This window comes from Phasianus colchicus, chromosome 9, assembly GCF_987193195.1.
Source record: "Phasianus colchicus chromosome 9, bPhaCol1.hap1.1, whole genome shotgun sequence".
NCBI lineage: Eukaryota > Metazoa > Chordata > Aves > Galliformes > Phasianidae > Phasianus > Phasianus colchicus.
In genome coordinates, this window is record NC_143444.1 from 28,054,210 (window position 1) to 28,066,729 (window position 12,520).

Consider the following 12,520-nt stretch of genomic DNA (forward strand, 5'->3'; position numbering starts at 1 on the left):
GCTGCTGTGTGTGGGCACCAGCATGTTCCAGTGCTTTGGTTGGAGCTGTACGTACTGCTGGCACAGGCAGGTGAAATTCCTCTGGCAAAACCAGGGATGACACTGGATGGAGTAATTTGTTCTTGTTGCTCCTGGGGAAGAACAGAGAGGATTAATCACATTCATCCACTATGATTGATCCTGCTTAGGGTATTCACTGTGTGCTTGCACTGTAATCACACTTTGTTCAAACTTGAGCAATCCATATTTAGATCTTAGATTGGATATCAGGTTGGATATTAGGAAAAATTACTTCTCAGAGTAATGATGCACTGGCATCATTACTGGGACATGGTCAGTGGGCACTGGGGAGTGGGTTGGGGTTGAACTTTGTGATCTTACAGTTCTTTTGCAACCTTGATGGTTCTATCATAGTGAGGACAGGAGCGTGGGTTCTGCAGCTTTCCCAGTGCTCAGGTGATTCACCCCCAAACACCTCCATATTGCTGCTGACCTGCTCCCCTCGCCTGAGTTGGGCTTTCAAGCTATCATGGTTGTGCCCATGCTGTCTTGTAGTGATGCCAAAGAGGACAAAGCTGAAGAACAGAGGGCTTTCAAGGATCTGACTCTACCTGACCTTCTCCTTCTTTTCTTCTTTGCCAGGAAAAATAAAAATATATTCCACCTACCAAATCCTTGAAAAGGAGGAGGGGAAGGCACAGAAATATTTTAAGTACTTGCTGTTTTTCCTAAGGGGAAAAAATGCAATGTGGTTTCATTCTAGCCATGCAAATATTTATGTGAGCAAGAAAAAAGCAAGATCAGAGAGAAAAATTGGGTTTGGTTGTGACATGGCCTTTGGTGCTGAGATGTGGATTTACTCCTGCCTCAGCCACAGGCTGCCTGTGTGACCTCAGAGCAGTCACGCTCACCTCTGTGCCCACAGCTGGCAAGATGCTGGAGTTGGCCAGAACACCTTTTGGTATGCACTGCTTGGTACTAGGGCAGTGTCGAGGTGATAAGGAGCTTTTCAACCCAACAGGATCTGTGAAGCACTTTGATGATGTAGTAATGGTGGAAAATTACAGCAATTTGAACTGGGGAAGGTACCTCAGAATTTGTACAGTACTGCGCATGATTTGCTGGCGTCTTCTGACTGCTCCTGTAATGCAAACAATGGTCTGCATTCAGTAAGTAGCTCCTCAAATTTCCTGTGGATATCCCCAGCAAATCTGTATTTAAATAAGCAATAGTTTCTTAATCCTGGGCTGCAAGTTGCTGGGGCAATTTGTACTCAAGGTGAATGCTGAGGTTACGGAGATGCTGAGATGTATATAAGAAGTTTGCTATCCAAATTGTTTCCATCTGTTTTTGTTATGCCCCACTCCTGAAGAATAAACCAAACATTTTAGTTTTCAGCTATTTCCTTCTGGACTCTCTAAAGCTACCTGTTCTCAGAAGCATTATTTGGTGTCCTTAAGTGCTTTAGTCTGATGTTTTTACAGTGGTATTCAGCCTGTAAATAAGCAGACAGTTAGGAAAGGGGGCTGAAAAAAAATGGAGAAACAATTTCATTAAATGAAAAAATCCATCCGTTAGTATTATTCAAAGCATGAAAATATTTTGGCAATGCATTTTGTATATCCTAGGATTTCTTGACAATTGTATAGTTTTGCCCTATCTTTTTCTTCTACTTCCAAAATTTCCAAAAAGCTGTAGAGTTTTGTAGCATGTCTTTCAGCTCATGCCCAGCATCCTCGCTGGTTCTTGTATCACCTCTGAGTGCTCAGACCTGCTCAGATCCTGAAGATCAAGAAGGATGAGATCTGTCCTCCAGAAAGAAAGGTGTCTGCTAACTGAAAATATTTCTTACCAGAAGTGAAAATATGTCCTTCCCTTCCTTACAGCTAATCTTATTTGTGTTTAGTTTCAAAGAGTGATTTTCATATGCTGGTTGCCCAGACGTACGTTACCTTAAGGAGAAGTAATTGAGTTTTAGCCAAAAGGACAGGAGAAAGGTTAGGAATGTGCAACAGTTTCTCATAACTTTGGAGAAGGCAGATGTTTCTCTTCTGGTTCCAGCCTTCAGTTTCTTTGCATGAAGAACGAGTTCTTTAAAACCAAATAAATATCCCTTTGAGAAGAGCGTGGTCCCCATTGTTATTCTTTAAATTAACTCTTTTGTGGCTAAGGCAGAGCTTAGCCTGTTGATTTTTATTGAGAAGAAAAAAAAAAGAAACAATGTAGTGTGAATTTTTGTATAAGTAGCTGCAATTGTTATTCTTAAGAACTGATCAAAAAAGTAACAGTGACAACAAAAGCTCTGAGGTATGAAGTGATATGAATGCCATTACTCATCCTCTGCAATGTAATTATAACTAAAGATTATTTTCTTTTCTTGCAATTAAGATTTCATTCAAACAATCATAACTGCAGGCATAGCAGCACATATTTCACATCTATAAAGATAACAGGGTACAATTGTATGTGCCAGAAAAACCTGCACCGGGCTGCTACAGACCAAAGGGAAAGACAAGTGGAGGTTGTTGGTGGTGCTCCAAGTGCAGGGGATGGATGTTGCCAGACTTGTCTGTGCCATGCTTGCCTTGGTGATGGAGGCAGTAGGATGCCGTCCTTCTCCCTGAGCACTGAGGCCAGATTGTCTGGTAGGTTTAGAAAAGCCTCCAGTAAAATGAAAAATGTCTCATTTCAGGTTAATATCCTCCCTCTGCTAACACTGGAGGTGCCCCAGAGACAGGGACTGTAGCTAATTCCATGCTCCACAGCCCCTCTTTCCCAGAGAAAAGGGATGAAATGTTTATCAGGGCAGAAAGCAGCACAGAGAGTGTATCTGTGTGGGGCTGGGAATGACTGCTGAGATCTCTAGGGCCTACTGGAGCAAGGCCAGGGGCTGGGGGTCACTGATAAGGTGACCTTGGCCACAGTTTGGGTTTAGTCGTTTGTCTTTGTAGAGTCTGACTGATGGGAAACACGGACAAAAGCCTTTGTGTTGCTCTGCTTGCCATATGGAGCTGTATGAGGCTACTGAGGAGGTCGGCCTGTTTACCCACCAGATCTGCAAGAGGTGTTTGGTTCCTTATGTTTATAAATCAACACGGTGACACCTTTCCAGAGGATGGGACAACAGCTGAGGAGTTGCAGAATCCAATACCTGAAGCATGTGTTAGCTATGATGGGACCGATTATGACACCAAGTCCTGGGCAATACTGGCTTTCAGAAATCCTCTCTGGGAAATCCTGGGAGGAAAGAGAAATGTGGAAAGCAGAATTGGGTGGGAAGTGCTGAGGAGGTGTGAGACGGCTGCCTGCCAGCACTCAGGAAGCCCCTTGTAGTCAGTGAAGCACAACTGGTGTGCTGAAAGACACGGCATTCCTTGCATGTATTGAGTCGTGGTGGGAATTTGGACTGGCCAGGGCAAGCTCTGGTGTCAGGGAATAAAGTGTGCGTTGAGCTGAGACTGAATGCACTTCATCCAAGCAGGACCAGACTTGAGTTACTTGTTGCTTGTGAGACACTTCCTAAGAAACTTGTGCTAGGTTAAGATGAGAGGGTAATGTTGGAGCTTTTTCCAGAGGGGAAAGAGGGCTTTTCACACTTGAAAATCACAGGTGACTCTTTGGGGCTGCCCCTGATTTACTGTTTCCACACTGGGTGAGCAGAGGGCTCTCAGCCCACCCACACACTATTTTTCTTTCCTATAACAAACAGGAGAACACAAAAGTGAGTCCCACATGTTCGTACGCAGCTGGCTCCTGCCTCACCTGGTCATTTGTGTCTATCTCCTGCTCACTCAGTTTTCAGACAGAAGAATGCTTAGAGTCTCCTGGGATATCTGGGTACATGTACGTGTCTTTACAGAGATGTGCAGCACCATAGGATGAGATGATTCACTCCCCATCCAAATGCATCTTTATCTTATGGTAAACCTTTTCATGCTAATCTTTGTTCTCGAAGCTTAAGATTGAACACTCACAGTATTTTTCTCTGCCCTCTCACTTTCCTTTCAGGCCCTCCGGAGTGCCCATTGTTTCAGTCCTTTATCAGCTGCCTGGGTATTTGCCCTGTGGTTCTACAGGAATGTACAGCTCTGTTGCTCCATCTTCCTCAGGATCAACATTTTGCATCTGAGGCTTTCAAGTTCTCACCTGAACTTTTGGCATACACTTGCTGCCTGCAAATAGGGGCATTTCTGTCACGTCTGAATTATATTTGTCATTGAACCACTTGAGAGTGAAGAACTTGTTTCCTGTTTATAGCTGCGTAGAGCTCAGCCTAGTCATACACTTACAATGGGTTTTGGAAAGGAATACTGTTAGGTCCTTTCAAACATGCTGAAGGCATGTGAGTTCACATTTGGGTACATATGGATCTGCCTGTTCCTGCCTGCTTTCTGCCTGAAATGGCTGGGGTCCAGGCCAGATCCCCTGCTGTGTAAGAAAGTGGCTTAGGGTGAGCGTGGTTTCACCCTACCAAGGCATGTGGCTTCTGGCTGAGGCTTCTGTGCACCCATAGAGCCAACATCAGGCCCGTGTTGGCTTGATTATGTCCTAGGTACAGCTGGTTTGGAGCCCTGAGACTCTGGTGTGTGGAAGTGATTCCTATGCCTCACTTGGCTAGCAATAGCCAGGCACAGAATTTGGGTTCCTGCTCTGGTTGTCTGGAGGGCAGTTTTCTATGCACAGTCATACCAGTCTATAGCAGAAAAGAAAGGATGGTTATATGTGTGGCTTTTGCACATGAGTGTTCCTGTGTCTGTTTAAAGCTGGATCATTTCTGGCTGGATCAATACATTTACAGAAAGCGCTAATCCTATATAGGCAGTGCGAAATACGCAAGCATGTGTTAAACCAGAGTTTGCATTAATGTACCAGAGAGGCTTTCCGAGTGCTCTGTAAGGTAATGGGCGCAATGAAGCTATGCAGGAAAGCTGAAAAGGTGTCTGCATTTGTTTTCTGCATTGAATCTTTCCAGAAAACCAATTTCTGAGGCCTGGTACAGCATACCAAAATGCCTTACATGACCCTTCTGAAAAAGGGGAGGTGGTCTGCTTTCTCAGAGCTGCCAGCAAGGAACAGTAAGTACTTCATCATCTCACTATCAAAAGCCCTCCCTCTTCTGTCACATTGTCAGCATATATATATTCAATGCTGCTGTGAGGCAGTGACAACTTCTGTTCTCCTTCAGAGCCCAGGACAAGTTCTGTGGAATTAGCAGAGAGAGCATCTTGATAAACCTTTGGGTGTGGGCACAGCGTGATGGAAAAGGGCCTCCTTCCTGCTCTGACAGCAGAGAGGGACTCTGCAAATACTGTACAGAAGTCATCTTTATCCAGCTCCACCTATTTCATTCACTTTCATCCTAAGGGGTGTTTCTATTTAAAAGAGCCCTGCTGGAGCTGTGTAGGTATGGAGTTTTGGAACTGAAGGAAGTTCTTTAGCATATAAAAACCTTATTAAGCCTTAGCACAGATCTCTGTGAGAAAAACGGCCATGTCCCAAGATCTGAAAAAGCATTCTGTTGTAGGGCAAGGATATTATATTCAATAAATCATATGGAACTATTTATCAGCAATCACTTCTTTAACTTTTCCACAGTCTTCAGTTTCAAAGAGCATTTTGAAGTGACTGAAGTTTGTACAGAGCAGTTTATTTAAAAAATTATTTTAGGAAAATTACCTCAGGGTTGATTGTGTATTTATGAAGGGTCCCTCTTTTCTTCTTTAAAAAATATTAACATAATATAAGTAAATGGCTTTATTAAGAACAGTGGAAAATGCGTAAGGGAACAGACAAGATTTTGTGGCAGGCAGACTGCAGTGGGAAAGGTTTTGCTTGTTGTGCAGTCACAAACAACAAAGTCAGTGGAAAGACCTTGATTTCAGTAGGGTTGGGCTTAGCCTCCAGCATGGGAGTGCAGAGCCTTGAGATGTTTCTCGTTATGTCTGTAGCCTCCTAAGTGAATGCATTTAGAGTCTCTTTCGTACTGTTTTTTTGCCTGCTGTTATCAGTGATTACTTTTATTAGCCCATTTGAGCCCTGCCTCATCTCCTTGCTTGTAGCATTCTCATTAACCTGAATCCAGTTCTGATTTTCAGTTACAAATGAAATTAAAATGCTTGGAATTAAAACAAACAAATGTTTTTTTGCCTCCTAGAAATCATTGCGTGATCTCTTGCAAATCCATGTTGGCCACTTTGTGTTCCTGACATCATTCATTCCTGGTGCAATTATGGTCTGCTGCAGCTTAATTATGGTGTCTTTCAGTGCACAGCACAGCATGGTGCTAAGTAATGTAATCACTAAGTGATTACATTTCCTAAATCATGAAATAAATCTGATTGTGAGTGTGTGGTATGCAGTTACAGCTATCTGGATTACCACTTTTTCCAGTCCAGTCAGCCTCTTAGTGATGAACCCACGGGTTGGAGCAGAACTAACTTTTTGCTGTGGATTGTTGTGAGCTTTATTAACTTTAAAAAATGAAACTCAATGTTTTCTAGCTATCTGCCTGAACCACAGTGGTCCTCCATGGGCTTAGCTGAAGATGAACAGAAGAGGGAAGGCAACGTGAGCTGTGCCATGTTCTAGAGGGTTTCCTTCATCTCATAGCCTCAGCAAAGAGGGGCAGGGAAGAAGTGTCAGCTTCAAGCAATGCACATGCAGGGCTGGAGGAGTGTGCAGGAGCTCTGGATGTGCTGGGATGTCAAGGTGCAGCTTGAATTCCATACAGGCAGACAGGAACCTTTCCCAGACACTCCTGACTGTTGAAAGGGAAGTTGTTTGCAGTCAATTGGAATGGATTAAGTAGACAAAATAAAAGTGTTTGAATAAAGTAGTAGTCACAGCTCTTTTGTAGACAGTAAACAATGACAGTAAACTCTTGTTCTTATGGTAAAATGTCTTGAATCACTTATTTCTTGAAAGACTCAGGCAGGGTGTCTTTGGTCACTCACACATGTTTTGTACTTTATCACAAATCAAAACATCCTGATTTCCAGTTTCTGGAACACATTACTTGTCCTGGCTTTCCCCATTTGAATAGAAGGTGGCAATCCCGGCTGTGCACTCATCAAAGACTGCTTTAGGTAGTGTCTGAGAGCAAAGAACAAGCTGTGAATAGATGAGCCCTAGAATTTATACTGCAGAAAACATCCTTGCACTGAGCTTAGCAAAAGGGAGTTGTGCTGGTGGGGTAGCTCTCCTTAGGCCCCTTCTGCTTAGGCTTCTGTATATTTGCTGTGAAGGGAATTAGTATGCTTTATTGCTCAGGTAGGAGTCTGCAGTTCCTCTCATGGCCTGGTTTAGCTTCCGTGACCTGAGGAGCTTCTGGGCTGCTTCCATTGCATCGTGTCACAGCAAAGGGGACACAGCCCGAGTCACTCAGCAGTAGGTCTGTTTGGGAGTGCTGTGGGCATTCACCTCTGTATCGGGTTGCTGAGTACAGAAAGGTCCCCTAGTGAGTGACAATGCTGCTGAACCATGAATATTGTCTGAGATGGAGGCTTTTCTCTGGTTTAGAGAGTGCTGTGCAGGTTCAAAAGGCCATTGTTGGCTCAGATGGGTTATGATAAGTGCTTGATCCAGCTGTTACCTTCCGTGAGCTTCAGAGTTCGAAATGAAAATCTCAGACAAACCTTAAACACTGCTGATGTACTCTGCAGAGAGGACAGAGTATCGGCTGATGTCCACAGGCTCCTTACTGCATCTACAACAGTTATTCCCACTTAGGACTGCAGCCAAGGGCCACCATCAGAGGCATGTCTCACCTGCACCTTTCCCAGGCAAGCTGCAGGAGAATTCAGGAAAACAATTAACTACAGAAAAGAGAGAGACAACGTTCTTCCTCTGTTTGTGTTTTACAACAGGTCCGGGAGCAGCTCCCAGAGTTGTGGTGACGAGTAGACAAGAACTTCTGGGGAAGATGGTTTACCTGCATCCTCATCGGTGTCTGAAGAAGAATGAGGGAAGGTAGGTGAAAGCTGGCTTTCTCCCTCTCTGCAGAAGGGATAAATTATAGTCTGATTTTTCCAGAACTGAATACCTTCTTGTCCAGCTGAGATGTGTCTGTAGGGCAGGAGGATGGGGTATCAGTAAGTAGAACGTTTAGCACCCTTTGGTCCTTTTTCTGGCTGCAGATGAGCTTGCTGCAGAGCTGACTGGTCCCGGCCACAACCACCTCATCTCCACTTCTTTCTACCTGCCCTGGCCTCTAATGTTCAGATGTGGAGAAACGTGCAGATGCAGGACTTGCTTCCTCCTCTGGTGCTGTCAACAGCACTGTATGAGGAGTGATTGCACATCCAGCTGTGCTGTGGGTGTGATGGGAGGGTAGAGGAGGAACTGGGGATGTACTAAAAGTAAATCCAGGCAAACAGAACTCACCTGGAGAGCGCAGGATGAAAGTAGGGGCTGGAGCTGGGCTGGGCTGGCAAAACGCTTAGGCAGTGGGGGAGGTGGTGGGAAGAGATCAGGGTGCTCTTTCTGTGGAGGAGCAAATTCTGCCTATGGTCCTAATAGCTGAAAACCTCGACTGGTTTTCAAAAGTCCTTCCTGCAACCCTCAGTGTTCACAGGGCTCAGACCCTTGTTACTTCCAGATTCCCTCTACCAACAAGGGGCTTGTGACCCTCTCTCAAGGGCCCTGGCCTCAGGAGGTGAAGTTTGCTGAGCAGTATGTCAGCTGTATCCAAAGTGGGGTTTGTTTAATGGTCTCCGCTGCTGTTTATATTTTCTAATGCGCTGCGGCTGGCTTTTGTTGCCATTAAAACTTCATTTGTTTGGAGGATCTTTTCAACAAACTGAAATCCAATAAATCATGGGTAAAATATTTATTATTTCAACTGGATAAGAAGGGGAGGGAGGAGTGGACAAATTTGTATTCCTTCAGCAAGATGTTAAATGGAAGACCATGGGGACACGTTAGCCATGGGAGTTTGTCCCCAGAAGAACAATTAGTTGGCTGGACAGGGCCAGCTGAGTGACAGCTTCACATTTGGAAGCTGAAGGGAGCAGAAATACACGGAGTGCTCCAGCTTTATCCTGTCTACCCCTGTAATCACATCCACAGATGGTGGAAGTGAGCTCAGGGTTTCTGGATTAAAACCGTCAAAAATACAAACCCCTAATGCTTGAGTTAGGAATCCTGGGCTAACAAACTGGTCCTGCTTGTGCTGGTGGCAAAGCTGCTATTGTCTGAGGTCAAGATTTCACTTCAGGTCTGCTTTAGTTCATAGACAGTAGCTGGCTCCTGAGTCTTCATCTTGCTGTAGGGTGTGTAGCACTGGCTTGTGGTAGGACGAATGACATGGAGATCTGGAGCAGAATGTGGAAAATGTCATCACCAGCATCATTACATTAGAGCTGCGTGGCTTTATTTGTTTGTTGAATAGCGAATGCAATTAAAATTAGTGTGGGATTTAGGGCTGTTCATGCACTTCTGAGTTCAGCCAGTGGCTTTGGCTGAAAAGACAGAGAGGCACATCGGGGAGAGTCAGCCTGTGATTTCAATACCTAAAATGCAGAATATGTTGTTTATTTGTTTGGAATTCATTTCTTAAAGTGACATTTTTTCAATGCCAGAATACAAAAGCAAAACCAAAATGCTTTTGGACTGACCCAAACAGGCATGATTCTGAAATCTGTCTCTGGGGCTATGGCAAAATTTGTGCACCATGCACCTGATTCTGACAGCATGGATCTCCACATTCAGGTGATGTAGAAGGCTCCATAATAAATTGGATAATGCATCTAGTGTTTATACAGAGAACTGTTCTATACATATAACAACTATGATAGGATCTGACTTTGCAGTAAGGAGGATGCCATTCTGTGCCTATAAACCAGACCCTGGCTGTAAAATATGTCCAACATATACTTAGCAGAGTGAGAGCCTAAGTTTTTCACATTAAATCAAATTCCCTCAACCTGCACACCAGCACCATGGTTTCTACCCCAAACAGTTCCCCAACCATCTCCTTCACTACTAAGGCCTCTAGATGCTACTATAATACCATAAAAATGTAGAATTGTAGATAAAGTTAGCATCCCATCTGCCAAAAACAGGACGTGCGGCAACCCTTCCCAGTGAGTCATCTGTTCAGCATTCTCAAGTCGTTGAGACCTCTGCACTCACCAGGGAGCTCTGACATTTACCAATGTTATCTTTCTTATTTCAGTTTTGGCACCTTCTTTCTTTCCTCGGGGACTATACTGGGCAAAAAAGCACGTGAAATGAGCAGCAGACATCTTCTGTCACTTTTCTGAAAGGTTGCTGGGCTTAAGTGTGTTGTTTGGCCACAGATGGTGGTAACTTTACCAGAAAAACAACCACAAAAATAGAGTGAAAAAACTGTTAACTGGGCAGGATTTTAGATGAGGGGTCCATTTATTGGAAGGGAAGAGTAATCCTTATTCATACTGACTTTGGGAATGACTAAACACTCAAGAAGCAGATTAGAAAATGTTACAAAAATGCTTTTACTATGATTTGCTTTGACTCAGCAATAAAGGAGTCACCCTCTCAGCATCGCTTTCTGTGCTACAGTGTACAGGGCTGGTTTTGGGCAGTCAGGGTTCTGACTGAAATCCCTGCTGACTGTCCTGAGTGATCCATGTAGCTGCCAATTTGCAGGTGTGCTCTGTTTGAGGTGAGCAAAGGTGCTGCAGGTTGCCATCAGACATATAAGGGTAAGAAATGACCCCGTTTTCCTGGGGTTATTCCTGCAGTGATTGGGCAGCAGACAGAAGACCAAGGTAGGTGTTCTGGTGGTGCTCCAGGTCTTCCCCACAAAACCAGGCAGGGCTCTCAAAGCCTTGCACCTCTGCACTGATGCTCAGCTGAAGGTGGAAGGCTTGGCTCATTCCTATTTATCACAAACCTCACTCACTGTGTGACCCCAGCCAAGCTGCTGTCCCCCTCTCACCTCTCATCCAGGGGAACAACCCCCCAAAAGCCCATTAACCCTTTCCAGACCCACATGGTTTTGCACATGTGGTTTTTAGTGGCATAGTTCTTGGCAAGAGGAGCAACTGTAATATTGCTGTTGGGCCTACGTGTGTGTCTGTTGTTCATCATGCATAAATTAGATGGACTACCCCAAGCTGCAGAGGGGGAAAATAATGATTGCCATATTGTTTCCAGCACTCATCAAGCAAAAGAAGCTGTTTGAACTTTCCCCTGAAGATGTTTCTGCTTCTTATAATGATGTTTAAGTTTTGGGTTTCTACCTTGCTGAATCTTCTCTCTTTGATGCACATATTGACATGTTTCTTTCCTGTATATTTCTGTTCTCCTTTACCCAGTGAAATGATCCTACAGGGAAGGCAGAAGGAAGGAAAGCGTCTTTTTCAGAGTTGGGAACAGATTGATTGATAGTGAGGGAAGGCCCCCCTTTGGGTTAGGGATTGCAGCCTCATTCTTAGCGTAAGGGCAGGCGAGATGCTGGAAGTGAGAATGGTCACCGTGTCTGGGACATGTGACTAACTGTGTTTGTCTGGCCCTCTTCCCTGAAATCAGGAGACAAATGCTGGAGCAGGCATTGTTTTCATCCAACAGGATATTTCAAGTGTCCTGCTTTGTGATTAGGGGAAAAGACTGTGTCCCACTACACCTGGCAATTAGAGTCGATGGTGACTAGAGCTGACTTTCTGGATGCTGCTTTTGCATTGTGAGCCCAGGTGCACCTTGCTGCACAGCCTTGAAATGGATAATAGGACAAAGGAGCAGAACAATGAGAAAAGCAGGCATGTTGTTTGCAGTGTCAGTAATAAATGAGACTGAGTGGGAAAAGCCCTCCTCATTGGCAGGATGATGAACCTTCTAGGGAGGTGGTGGGATCATCACCCCAGGAGGTGCTGAATAAATGTGTAGATGGCCGGATCCTTCAGTGAGTAAAAAACATGCATTCCTGGGGGAGAATGGACTGTGTAAGCTCATCTGAAGGACACTTCCCGATTGCTAGCCTGGTTCAACCTCCTGGCTCCCTGTAGTTGGGCAAAAGATGGTTAACGTGGAGATATGAGCTGTATCTCTGCTCCTGCTGTGTTCTGTACCTCATCTCAGCCACATACAGGACATGGGCCTGTGGATCTCTGTTGTCTTCTCTGCATTCTAATAATGCAGAGTATGCTGCTAGAAGTTCTTAAGATAGCTTGGTTCAAGACAGAAAATTACAAGCATCCCTTCTGTCTTTGAGTAAATTACACAGTATGGAAAGTGTTCTCAGGAGAGAAATGTTGGAAGACAGGATCTTGAAAGCTGGGACAGGATATGAAGTGTGTCATAAATACAAACACCGAAGTAGGTAACAATGGAGAGCTGGTCAAGAAAATGTCATCTGCGACCCTTGTGAGGAAGAGCTGAAAAGCACTGTGGAAAGAACCAGATGATGGGAAAAAGTGGACAACGCTGGTGGCAACTACAGTATGATCTGATAACCCAGAGAAGTGTGTGCTTGGAGGGGTCCTGAATTTCCTGGCTTCATGTGAAGACAACATCACTCAAAGCCTTCTCTCCTTCAGCA

At 44.6% G+C, this 12,520-nt stretch overlaps 1 long non-coding RNA gene across 1 annotated transcript in view; it reads left to right on the forward strand.

The window, feature by feature from the left end:
* LOC149916893 (uncharacterized) overlaps positions 1-12,520 on the forward strand; it is a 104,273-nt gene that overhangs the window by 76,696 nt on the left and 15,057 nt on the right. The window contains exon 2 of the long non-coding RNA XR_016469363.1: positions 7,866-7,972. This is a non-coding gene — a long non-coding RNA (uncharacterized LOC149916893). The remainder of the gene's footprint in view (positions 1-7,865; positions 7,973-12,520) is intronic.